The 10,378-nt window shown below is 37.7% G+C and overlaps 1 long non-coding RNA gene and 1 pseudogene across 1 annotated transcript; both read right to left on the minus strand.

Moving 5' to 3' along the window:
- The window catches only part of LOC129566286 (ankyrin-1-like), a 17,937-nt pseudogene extending 9,971 nt beyond the window's left edge, over nt 1–7,966 (minus strand).
- Nucleotides 7,967–9,535: 1,569 nt separating this feature from the next.
- LOC129566288 (uncharacterized) lies at nt 9,536–10,378 on the minus strand. The gene is made up of 3 exons (XR_008687723.1): nt 10,107–10,378; nt 9,927–9,966; nt 9,536–9,863 (listed from the first exon to the last, which is right to left on the minus strand). It is a non-coding gene; the product is annotated as an uncharacterized LOC129566288 (long non-coding RNA).

The raw sequence follows: 10,378 nt of genomic DNA on the forward strand, positions 1-10,378 counted from the left end.
AGTGGTGTACATTTATCGACTTCTTCCGCATTAACATCAGCACCGTGTTCTAGGAGGTATTTAGCAACATTTGTATGACCTGGATTGTGAACGAATCTAAATTAGAGGTTTGTCTTAGCTTGAATTCAAAAGTTTAGACATTCACCGTTCACTACAGCGAGGTGAAGTGGTGTATATTTATCGATTTTTCTAGCATTAATGTTGGCGTCGTGTTCGATAAGCATATCAACGATATTCACATCACCTGCGATATGGATTAAACAAAATCAAAAGTTTTTTTTGTATTCTAGAGCACATTCTGTCGGTATAAAAATACTACATGAATCCACAATCTGAAATTAAAAACTGTCTTTCTGTCCGTTATCGTCACTTCAACACATCTGCCGAGATTCGAACTATAAACACACAACCTTTTCCTGTTTCTCTGATTATTCGCCGCATTAACGATATCTCCAATGAGAAAAATGACTAGAATGACGTTTGGTTTGGCGCCATCTGCAAGGTGGAAGTATTTTGCGATACAAATACGTTCTATTGTTGCTGTCATTGGTTCCTGTCATTGATAGTTGGCCATGGGTGTTGAATGTCATTCAATGCCACTAAGCTGTAGACATCTCTCTCCGGCTATACGGCAAACAACAGAACCAACGCTGAACATGGAAATGACATGTTCAATTGTGTTTGTTTCGTTAGTTTCAACTGTGCCGCTACGAGAGGTCACTTTTGTCGTTTCTTGTTGTTATTTTACATATAAAATCAATGGTATTAGACGAGAATGTAGTTGGCAGTATATTTATATAGAAGTTTCATAGTTCAGCGTTCAGCGTCAAGAGGTCGCTTAAATATAGCATAAACATGTGCTCCATATAAAAAAATAGGCAAATTTTATCATTGATATCTCGAACTCACAAGTTTGCTCAAAGAATAAGATATACTCAACCACTGCTCAATAAAAAAAACTACGCTGCAAATATATACAGCGAGTATTCCCTGCGTACGCTGCGTTTATACCATATTCATTGCATGCGGTTCACGCTAAAAATATACCTTAAATATACCTTCGACTCTGTATTAAACTAGGTCTGTATAAAATAAGCGTAAGCGTGAATATGGTATAAACGCAGCGTACGTAGGGAATACACGCTGTATATTTGTAGCGTAGTTTTTTTTATTGAGTGCTGACATAATCTAATTTTTTCTCTCAGTGTAACATATGGTATAACTCTTTTTTTTTTAAACGAAATGGCCACCCTTAACGACAGCTTTTTTGTTTTCTAAGCTAGATGGACACATGGGTCTTGATGCTTTTATTTGTATTCCTGCAGGTGGCGTTTTATTTGATTCATTCCACATACACATTGTGACTTCTGGTATTTTCAGTTTATGGATGATACGCCACCCTAGATTAATGTATATAGTTATGACTTAGAACAATTACCATCCCGAGCAGCAAAATGAAGCGGTGTCCATTCATCAACTTGTGTAGCATCGACGTTTGCGCCGTGTTCGATAAGGAATCTGGCAACATCTGCATGTCCTTGAAAGTCAATGCATCAAAATCAATTTTCTTTGTTCTAAAGTAAGAGTTTGGACAGTTACCGATCTGTACAGCTTCGTGAAGTGGTGTATTTCCTTTTGTCTCTTTAACATCGACTTTGGCGCCGTTTTCGATGAGAATTTTAGCGACAGTTGCATGCCCTAGATCGTAAATGAGTCAAAACCAAAAGATTGCTTATGCTTATGCTTGAAATTAAGATTTTTTGCAATTACCTTCCACTGCAGCGAAGTGAAGTGGTGTCCATTCATAGATTTCTCTGGCGTTGATGTCGGCGCCGTGTTTGATGAGAAATGCAGTAACATCCTCATAGTCTGAATTGTGAATGAGTCAAATTCAAAAGTTTGTTCTAGTTCTAAAGTGGGAGCTCGTGCAATTACCGTTGTTTGCAGCTAAATGAAGCGGTGTAGTTCTGTTAATGTCTTTAGCATTGACATAAGCGCCGTGTTCGATGAGGAGCTCAGCGATGTTTATTCGATCTGAAATGTGAATAAATCTAAATTTGAGGGAGGGTTGTCTTTGTTTGAACGCAAAAGTTTGGACAATTACCATTATTAGCAGCGAAGTGAAGCGGTGTCCATTCATCGATTTCACTAGCATTGATGTCAGCGCCGTGTTTGATAAGGATTGCAGTGATATTCTCATAACCTGAATTATGAATGAATCAAAATCAAAAGTTTGTTCGGCTCAGTGTAAGTTGGCCGCCGACGAAAATCACTCTTGGCCGCCGGCGGCCAAATGTAACTTAATGAAAATTACTTCTGGCCGCCGGAAAATTGACTTTTGGCCGCCGCCGGCCAAGTGTGATTTCCGAGAATTTTTTGGGCCGCCGAAAAAAATTGCTTTTGGCCGCCGGCGGCTAAGAGTCATTTTCAGGAATTACTTTCTCTGCCATTAAAGATGCGTTTTGGCCGCCGATGACGAATTAGTTACAGAATGCAGAACAATGCTATTTCCTAGACTCACGGTTACTCTCGTTCATTGTAATTAATTGCTGATTGAAATAAAATGGTAGTACCAACAGAGGTGGAGAGGAGAGCGCGCGCTCGTTCGGTCCTCTGCGCTCTCCTCTCCACCTGTGTTGGTACTACCATTTTATTTTATTGCAAACTGTAAAAAAATGGTACGGTAAGCAACGATCAGAAGTTCCATTTTTCAGATTTTAGTATGAATAGTTCAGTTTAGTACAAGAGAGCACAAGGTCTAGAAAAAAGCACTTTTCTACATTCTGCTTCGAAACCGCTGAAAATGGTTTTGGCCGCCGGCGGCCAAGAGTAATATTCAATATAATTTTTTGGCCGCCGTTAAAAACGACTTTTAGCCGCGGGCGCCCAAAAGGTATTTTTGATATTACGCTTGGCCGCCAACGGAAAATCACTTTTAGCCGCCGGCGGCCAAGAGTAATACTTTTGAAAATCACTTTTGGACGCCAGCGGCCAAGTGCAATTTTCCGTCGGCGGCTAAAAGTTAGGCGGCCAAGTTACCTATCCCTGTTTGTTCGTGTTCTAAACTAAGAGTTCGTGCAATTACCGTTCTCCGAAGCTTGGTGAAGTGGCGTAGTTCTGTTGATGTCTTTAGCATCGACATAAGCGCCGTGCTCGATAAGGAGTTCAGTGACGTCCATATGATCTAGAATGTGGATATATCTAAATTGGTTGTCTTTGCTTGAACGCAAAAGTTTGGACAATTACCATTATTAGCAGCGAAGTGAAGCGGTGTCCATTCATCGATTTCAGTAGCATTAACGTCAGCATCGCATTCGATGAGGAATGCAGTAACATTCACATAGCCTGAATCGTGTGAATGAATCAAAATCAAAAGTTTGTTTGTGTTCTAAAGTAGAAGTTCGTGCAATTACCGTTTGCCGAAGCTAAATGAAGTGGTGTTTTTCCTTTTATCTCAGTAACATTGACTTTGGCGCCATTTTTGATGAGAATTTTAGCGACAGTTGCATGCCCTAGATCGTAAATGAGTCATAATCAAAAGTTTGTTCTAGTTCTAAAGTGGGAGTTCGTGCAATTACCGTTCTCCGAAGCTAAATGAAGCGGTGTAGTTCCGTTAATGTCTTTAGCATTGACGTTTGCGCCGTGCTCGATGAGGAGTTCAGTGACGTCCATATGATCTAGAATGTGGATATATCTAAATTGGTTGTCTTTGCTTCAACGCAAAAGTTTGGACAGTTACCATTCAGTGCAGCGAAGTGAAGCGGTGTCCATTCATCGATTTCACTAGCATTAACGTCAGCATCGCATTCGATGAGGAATGCAGTAACATTCACATAGCCTGAATCGTTTGAATGAATCAAAATCAAAAGTTTGTTTGTGTTCTAAAGTAGGAGTTCGTGCAAATACCGTTCTGTGAAGCTGTATGAAGTGGTGTGCCTCCCGAATCATCTTTGCCATTGACATTGGCGCCTTGTCTTATGAGAGTTTTCATAGCTTCGATTGTTGATGTAGAGTCTAAACATAGAAATGTCTTATCAAAATTGAAAGGTTTTATAATATTCTGAAAAAATTGACTTACCGTCTACGATTGCATCAAATAGCTCACTTGTTGAGGACCTTGATATTGATCAATTGAACATTAGTTTTTAAAATGGTGATTATATCGAAATATTTTGGTTATCTTTTTCGATCATTCTCCACTCCTGATTTGATTTTTGGGTCGCAAAAATAGGTTTTTTCTCGTGTGTCTAAATAATTGAAAAGTACCATTTGGCTAGTTTGGAAGTTTCGGTGCCAAATAAGAAAATGTGTTTCTATTGGTTCTTTTCCATTCTGTAATCCAAGTGCAAACATCACGTTTCTTTGGGTTAAATACGTAACTTCCTTAAAAGTACGATAGAGATTTTGGCGGTGTCAAAATCAACGCACCAATACATGTACACTGTTGTTACGTATAACGTAAAGCCACAATAGAAGCATAGAAGCATTATGTCCCTTGACCACCTACAGAGAATTGCTTGTATGGCCATAACAGGGGCTATGAAATCAACCCCACAACTGGCCCTGGAAACCATTTTAAACTTGCCAAAGCTGGAGAACTATATCACAGCCGAGGCAAGGAACACGGCGTTCAGACTGAAACATATAATTCGGCTGAACCCGTACAGACCACCTTGTCATGATGACGCGCTGAGAGATCTGATAATCCTATATCCAAATCTCAGCAGCCCCATTGACCACACAAAAATTACATACAATTTCAACAGGAATTTTGAAGTAATCGCAAGCAACAGAACAGACTGGCAACAGAGCTTCGCAGCAATGACATCGCAATCACAATGCGTTTGCTACACCGATGCGTCTGTAAAAGAGTCTAGCAGTGGTTATGCGATATTTTTTCATCCTCAAAATTCTTACTTCACTGGCCACTTAGCCGGATCAATTTGCGTCAAGCAAGTCGAGCTAACAGCAATCTATAGATGCTGCCAAATTCTTAGGAATACACGGACCCAAGGCCAAATAACCATTTGTACGGACAGCCTAGATGCTTTAACAGCACTAAAGGAACCATCCACAAATAGCCTTTTTGTCGCCGAATGCTGGAAAATATTAAATGAGATTGGCTCGACGAACCAATTGAAACTAATTTGGATACCAGCACACTCTAATATTCCGGGCAATGAAATGGCGGACAGCCTGGCAAGGCAAGCCACTAATAGCATCGCAAATCCGGATTTCATGCTACCATTGAATACATCCGAATGCAGGAAGTCGAATGACTCATGGCAAAAGGAAACAATTCAACGAATATGGCAAGCAACAAACATCTGTAGGCAAACGAAACTATTTTTCACGCGCCCACAATCCGACATATCAAAATACCTTCTCACACTACCCAAAGCGACATTAAAGAAAGCAATAGGTATTCTCACTGGTCACTGCCGTCTTAACTATCACAATCACAAGCGACGTCTGAGAGATGATCCAGACTGTGACTTATGCGGCAGAGCACCAGAAACGGCAGCTCACATCATATGCGAATGTGAACGCCTATCCCGATTCAGAATTGAAATATTCAACAAACACGCATTTCAACCATGCGAAATGAATAAAAACTTCTTGCAAAAGATTCTCGAATTTTATAACAAAGTAAGTACAGCGATTCCCCGCCTAGCTCATGCTTTCTAAACTCTCCTCTAAACAGCCAAAACAAAACTCCACTGCCCCAAGGACAGCGTGACAATCGGGCCGCTCGCAAAACACCAATAGGCCTACGCGACGAATCATTCCGATTCCCCGAATTTATCCAAAATCCAAAATCCAAAGCATTATGTCATGTTTTTGTCAACAAAATGTTGGCAACTCCATCGGAATTATATTTCGTCGCTTGAAGTCATTTTTATGCGGCAAATTCAATCTCTTACTCTACTACTTAAAACAAACGCTCCGAACATCTCAAACAAGTGAAGCAATTCATCTCTGTAAATAAATGGAGAGAGGTATTCAGCGAACGACTACACTATCGTCACTGCGGTGTTTGTGTGTATATACTTTCAATGCGCCATTCAGATGTGTGCAGGCGAATTGTTTGTCAAAGCCAGTGCGCAATACACTCATAAGGCGTGTTTGATACACACACAGTTCGAAAGAAGGAACAAAAGGCATAAATGAAAAAAGAGAACATCAATGCCGCTGGAATTTAAAGCAATAAAGCATATGAGAAAATGAGACGAAGAAACATAACGGCATTTTATTGCCAGTGCTAACCAATGCACATGCACACACAAGGTCATGTTTTGCATCTAACAGTCGAAACTCGCTTGCAATTGAATTGTCACTAAATATATATTCATAGGCGTCCCCATTACATAATGGTATAGAAAAATGTCACGAAAGTTGAGTTTGACTCTTAGTATACGTGTATTGGTGCTGTCATTGTGACATAGCCAATATTTTGAAAAAATCTCTATCGTACTTTACAAATCGTCAATAAATATGACAAAAAATGACGTATGCTTCCTAATATAAATACATGTAGAGAGCGTACGTCATTATTACAATGACGAGTACAAGACGTGCGAATGGCCTGCAAACGCTCACCGTTTTGTTGTATAGAATTCACATCGTGAATTTTACATTAAGATTAAATTTAAATTTGAAGTTATTGTGAGTGGGAAGCTGTTTACAATTTAAATATTGGTACAACGCTTATTTTTGCGACACCGAGAACCGTAATATGGCCGCTGTGCGCTAAAAATAGAAAATTTCATACAGCTCACAATGTTTTTTTTAAATTTTGACTTACTCATTATCCTGTTCACTTTCTGCGAAAAACAATTATCGATAAACTCAATTAATATATTGAAAAAATAAACAGAGAGTGCATATTCGCTGTTGAGCAGAATGAGCTCTGCTGAATATGCTGAGTGGGCGTCTGAAGCAGTTTTAACGCACTTACAGTGAAAAATTTATATTGCAAAGGATCTCAGCTAGCAATGAAAAATTTCAACCATCTCAAGTAAATCCTATACGCTGTTTGACCGAGTCACTCGCGCCGTGCGGTATTGCTGCTATAGAGTGAGCAGCGCACGGCTATGTTCACACAACAAAAAATCGTAGTAGCCTCACACATACACACCCAAACGTATGAACGCATGGTTATAGTGAAGCACGTCGTATACGTTGTTTGTTGTATGAACTTGAACACAGCCGCACGCTGCTTCTTTTATAGCAGCAATGCCGAACGGCGCGAGTGACCCGATTAAATAGCGCATAGGATTTACTTGAGATGATTGCGTTAAAATAATGATTCATGCACCTGAATCAGCAAATTCATATCAGCTAAGTCCTACTCAACAACCGAAATATACTCTTGAAAATAAATGAAGTCTGAATATGAACATTGCTTTGGATTCGATAAGAAATTTTTTTGCCCATTATATCTTTTGTCTAAAAATATTGAATTTAACGTATGTGTACCTGCAGGTAATCCGTTGAAAACTGCCATAAACAGCACCATTGCAAATAATCTCACCATTTTTGGAATTTCGTATCAAAATTTCAAAATCAAAGCTAGCCTCTAATTATAAAAACAAAGTAGACCAAAAGTATTAAAAATAATAATAAACATTTGTTAACTCCTTAATTGCCGATGGCCAGCTTTCTGGCCAGTCAATTTTTCGAATTGAGCTCATAACTTTTCATGAAAACATATTTTGTTTGATAAGAAGAAGTTTTTTTGTGTTTGTAGCTTTCATTATATGCATATTTATATTTAATTTAATAAAATGTTCAACTTGAAAACCCTTTCTGAAAAAAATCTTCAAAAATGGCTGGCAGTTAACAAAATGGAATTTGTTGAACTCTATCTAGAATTTAGACGGCAGCATATCTAATCAACATCATCTTCACAGTCAATTTTTTCGTGAATATTCATTGAACACTATTCACTATTCAGATCTCTACAGTATAGTCATGTGTAAAATCTGCAAGTCTACATTCATTCACATTTTAACGGATTTTTCTTCTTTTTATTACTTTCTTTTTCGATGATAAATGAGTATCTGAATGAAGTCACAAAACTTGTTCCACAATGTACAAATGCATGAAATTTGAACTTCACATTGTGAAGTTCAGGGAAAAATGTTCATCGAATCTCTCTTCGATTTCTTTTCTAAAAAATGATATTGTTTAAAGGGAAAAAGATGAGCTGAGACGACATGCCACAAAAGTATGATATCTGAGAGCAATATATATGTTGCATAAAGTACATAAAGTGCATCTAGCCCTTGGCAGTGAATGCCATAGTTCAATATATTCTTTCAAATTAAAAACAGCTTAACTATACTAAATAAAAAAAGTAAACACAACATGATTGTTTGGAACACGCTTAAAAATAAAGTATGATAGAGTTTCTGGCGGTGACATACAATGTATTCGCTCGCACTAAAGACAGCTAGTATGTGAACGAGGTTGGACAGCAGTTAGTGCGAGAGGGACAGAATTTGACACCGCCAACACTTTGCAAAAATCTCAGGCGTTCTTTAAAAAATTACTCCTTGTATTTGTTCGTTCAATCCAAATTCATTGGTTAATTCGGTAATGAGTTTTTTGTGTTCGAATATTTAAATCACAATTTTGAATGTACCAAATAATAGTTACGGTTAGTGATCGAAATAAAAAAAACAGATGACTTAAAAGAAAACAATGATTGACCAACATATAACCGATTTCAAGATATTTCTCGGAGAAACTAAAATTGTCCACTGATCCAAATCAATTTCGATTTCATACTGAAACGATCACTATATTTTCCCTTCAAAGGGTTACAAATTCTATTTACAGAACAATGCTATGCTTATCGAGTGAAATTCCATAATGCTGACATTCCCACCGTTCACGATTGTTTATTTTTAGCTGGGGTTTTTGAGTTTGCATGATTCTGGTTTTCTCCAATTTGAATTTTTTCATCATACTTTCTTTGAAATCAAGCATCCTTCGTTTCAACTCGTACAAAATAATGAAGTTATTTGCGATCATTTTTCCACGCAAATTATAATTAATCTTGGTCTTACATTCATGATATTATGATTAGTCACGATATTACACATAAAATAGTTTAGTTATTACCGTATATGCAGAAATAGAAACCATTTGTGAACAGAAACGTTATACAGCACAAAATATCTTCTGAAGGATTCGCTTAATTTTTATATGCCATTTGAAAAAAAATGAGCATTGTTGCGGGAGTGCTTCAGAGGGTAGCGCCTACCTACACGCCAAAGACGAATTTGTGACCATCTTACATATGAATGCGTATTTATGGGTATTCAGAGTTGCCCCACTGTATGATCCACTCACACAAATAAACGATATACACAGAGACTTGGTCTGTGTATACGTGCGTAAAACGAGTAGTGATACAAAGCATTCGTTTGGACATTTACAAATCGTAGAAATAACTTCGCAAAGTATAAAATTCAAACTTTTCTGCAGCAAATGAAAGATTCTATCAGAGGTTCATATCATTGTTTCATATTTATTGAAAAATTGTAATATTTTTGTGTGAATTAGAGAAGCGCTATTTGGTCTCCACACGAAATCCATGTGATTGAACAGTTCACCAATTTCTTGGTTGAAAATATCTTCGCTTTTTTTATTTCAATAATAATTCTCGAACACCCTTCGCATTCGCTAGTTGATCGGCCATCGAATAAGGAACACTGATCGGCACAGTGATCCAATGAAGTGGAATATCCTCCAGCATAACCCAAACTGTATTCGAATTCTTCATGAACAGCCGTCTGTTTCCACAGCTGCTTTGATTTACCCTATGTTTTATTGTGTTTGTCCAATCGGTTGATCTACAGCGGAAAGAAGGCAGTCATTTTGTCATAGTTCGATTATTACTGTATCAACAACATTACCGAAAAGCCATCTCATAGATAGTTTGTTTGAAGACTGTACCTGAAATTTATTTCAATATTTAAATTGTTTATCAACAACACACAAACAGTCCCATTCTAATGAGCTTTGTTTTTATTGTTCATGAAATGGGTGGCGGTTTGGAATAATCAAATACAACAATAAATTGCACTAACACTCACAGTTTTAGTGACTTCACGTTTCTGACTTGTTCATGTACATGGTCATGCTATGAAATGATGGTGATAAAAGTGTTTCAAGTAAAATTGATTTCGTGAGAGCAAAATTTATTCTCAATTCTTACATCCACCGTCAACTCAGAACAAGTCTCGATCGGAAAGACCATTAAATTGATGTGTTCCGTTTTGAAAAAGAAAAAAAACAATAATAATATGGTTGATCATTTCTTATTTTCCTTTTTTTTTCTTTGATAAGCGAACCATTGACAAGCATT

Source organism: Sitodiplosis mosellana, unplaced genomic scaffold (genome assembly GCF_009176505.1).
Source record: "Sitodiplosis mosellana isolate CC-2019 unplaced genomic scaffold, AAFC_SMos_1.0 Smas_scaffold_3, whole genome shotgun sequence".
Classification (NCBI taxonomy): Eukaryota; Metazoa; Arthropoda; class Insecta; order Diptera; family Cecidomyiidae; genus Sitodiplosis; species Sitodiplosis mosellana.